Here is a 3,314-nt window from a genome sequence, read left to right as displayed (position 1 = left end):
TTTGATTTCATCCCTGCAATTTGAGTGCCTGGTTACATTCATCTCCCTCAAATTCTCAAGAGTCTGAGAGAGTATCAAAGTACTTACCCACCCACCAACAAAAAAAAAAAAATTGTGCCCTTTGTTAGGGCAAGAGATCTCAACTGACTCCAAGAAGAGCAGAAAACTAAGGCAATATCTCTAGTGAAGAATGAATGAAGCTCTCTGAGTAAAGATGGCGGAATGCAGTTATGGCTTTTCACTGACTACATTCAGCCCATCTGGTAAACTTGTCCAGATTGAATATGCTTTGGCTGCTGTAGCTAATTCCTGTTGGTGGGAATTAAAGCTGCAAATGGTGTGGTGTTGGCAACTGAGAAGAAATGGAAGTCCATTCCATATGATGAGTGAAGTATACACAAAGTGGAACCAATTACTAAACATCTAGGTTTGGTGTATGGTGGCATGGGCCCAGATTACAGAGTGCTTGTGCGCAGAGCTCAGAAACTACCTCAGCAGTATTATCTTGTTTACCAAGAACCCATTCCCACAGCTCAGCTGGTACACAGAGTGGTTTCTTTGATGCAAGAATATACCCAGTCAGGCAGTGTTTATCCATTTGTAGTCTCTTTTACTTATTTGTGGTTGGAATGAAGGATGGCCATATTTATTTCAGTCAGATCCATCTGCTGCTTACTTGGCCTGGAAAGCCACAGCAGTGGAAAAGAAATATGTGAATGGGAAAACTTTCCTGGAGAAAAGATATAATGAAGATCTGGAACTTGAAGATGCCATTCATACAGCCATCTTAACCCTAAAGGAAAGCTTAGAAAGGCAAATGACAGAAGTAACATAGAAGTTGGAATCTGCAGTGAAGCTGGATTTAGGAGGCTTACTTCAACTGAAGTCAAGGATTACTTGGCTGTCATAGCATAACGATGAAATGACTGAATAGTCTGGAATTTCAGATGATCTATGTACTTAAAAATGTTTCAAGTGTTCTTTGTTTTGTAGAATTTTTGCATGCTTATTTCTACATGATTTAATGGACCACTGTTTTTAAAATGACACTTATAAATCAATATAAACTGTTAAATCCTCCCCAAAAACAAATGAATGGAATTGAGTGTATATAATAGTTGCTTTGCAAAAAAAAAGCAAAAAACAAAAAAAAAAAAAACAACTTCATAATTATTTCCCTGCCATCTGTTTTTATTTTGCTAACCTACTCTATCAACATCCCCAGGAAAGCCATGCATGAAGTAGCAGTAGAAAAAGCTTCACACAGTAATTTGCAAACACACATTTCTATTTTTTATGGCCTAAAGAGGAATACCTTTGGGCTGCATGGCCTTATGGCTAAAGAGTACAAAGCTATAGCAGGTACCAACTTCCAAATTTATCATTGCCTAGAGCCCCATATGATTTATTTTTAAGTATATTTCACCAGGATACCCAAAGTCAAAATGTTATTTACAGTATGAAGTAGCTGAACAACATACTGCATCAATTTCTCCAGAAAAAAAGGGAGAAATCTATTCTCATGAAGGCGGGAAAATACTGTCCCTTTATTTATTTATTTACAACACTCCTCCTTCTAGAAAAGGGTTTAAGGTAGCTTAAACAATTGGCTGCAAGTTAAGCCACATGTGTTGGGAAATGGGAAACCAATCCTTTTCCAGCAGTCCTGCCCTTGATTGAGCAGTATCTGTATGTTTAAGGAGAAAGAGGAGGAAGATTCAGGAGGTATCGATCCTGGAGTCATTATCACCCACGTCTAGTAATAACAAACCAGCTTTCTGTTTCTACTCAACCTTTGTTTGAATTAACTGGAGAGTACAAGGATGCAAAACACAGCAGTTGCCTCTGTAGGGAATCTCAGCATGAACTATTGAATCTAGACCTTCCAAAATCTTATTTCTTTCTCAGAATTGACATAGGGCACACATAAACACACACCTAACCAAGGAAATTCTCTTCATCATTGCCAAGTGATTAGAATTACATGATAAAGGAACTTTATTCTTTCAGAGGCAAGTCTCAGGAGCTGCAAAAAGCCAATTCCCAAAACCACCCTCTTTAAATTCTTCGGTTTTGCTTGGTATTCAAAAAACGCTTTTTGAAATTTCATTCCACACAAAGAGGTGCATACAATAAACATTCTTAAAGTTTTTTGCTAGGAATGTTGAATGTAGAGGAAGAAGTGAGAGTAGTTTTCTTTTTGGGCTTCATTCTGACCTATAAGAAAGAACTGGTTATTAATGCAAGTTCAATCAATGCCTATTGAACACCAGACAGCAGCAGACACCATCCCAGGTGCTACTGATAATCCCATGGTAGATTAGGTATTTGTTCTGAACTCAAAGAATTTGGAGAAATGCATAGGAGATATGTCAAGGTGAGATAAACTGATAAATGTCACAAGAGAATTAGAATAAAAGCCAAACTGGAGCTCAGAGGAGAGAGAGTTTGCTTCTGAGAAAGAAGAACCCAGAAGGACTTCACAAAAGAGGTGACATTCAAGCTAGTCATCTTCTGGATATATCTATTATCTGTAGTGCCTAAAAATGTGGTGGTTATGGCCAATCTTATTTTATATTGTGAAATAAACTAATCCAAAACTAATCCACCGTATATAATCTGGACACTATCGCTGTCTTTTTTCTATTAGAATTTCCTTTGCCTATCCATTCTCTTCCTACTCTTTATAAGACCCCATTAGAAATGTACTTAATTTTACCTATTGTTCCAGTTTGCTAGTGCCGCTGTTGTGCAAAATACCAGGAATGGATTGGCTATTTTAAAGGGGGTTTATTTGGCTACAAATTTACAGTCCGAAGGCCATGAAACTATCCAAATTAAGGCAATTAATATGAGTATACCTTCACTGAAGAACGGCCGGTGGCATCCGGAAAACCTTTGTTAGCTGGGAAGGCACATGGCTGGCATTTGCTGAGTCTTTGCTCCAGGGTTCTGGTTTCAAAATGGCTTTATCCAAAATGTCTCTGGGTTTCTCTTAGCTTAGCATCTCCAAACGTCCTTTCTGCATTTCCAAGAATCTCTTAAGTGTCAGCAAGCATCTCTTGGGGTGTTTTTTCCTCTTGTAGCTTCTCTAGAGCAAACTCTGGGCTTGTTTCTCAAAGCAGCAGTAAAGCATCTGGGTTTGGGCCCGCACTTTTAAAGGATTGTAGTAAACTAATCAAGACTCATGCTGAGTGGGTAGGGCCACACCTCCTTTTGGAAATAATCTAATCAAAAGTATCACCTACATTTGGATGAGTCACATCTCCGTGGAAACAACCTAATCCAAATATCCCAGAAGATTGGGTTAAAAC

At 38.4% G+C, this 3,314-nt stretch overlaps 1 pseudogene; it reads left to right on the top strand.

Annotated features, from left to right (window-relative positions):
- Positions 1-214: 214 nt before the first annotated feature.
- Positions 215-915, top strand: LOC119510822 (annotated as a pseudogene).
- The last annotated feature ends 2,399 nt before the right edge of the window (positions 916-3,314 follow it).

This window comes from Choloepus didactylus, chromosome 15 (genome assembly GCF_015220235.1).
Source record: "Choloepus didactylus isolate mChoDid1 chromosome 15, mChoDid1.pri, whole genome shotgun sequence".
NCBI lineage: Eukaryota > Metazoa > Chordata > Mammalia > Pilosa > Megalonychidae > Choloepus > Choloepus didactylus.
This window is presented reverse-complemented; position numbering and strand designations above follow the sequence as displayed.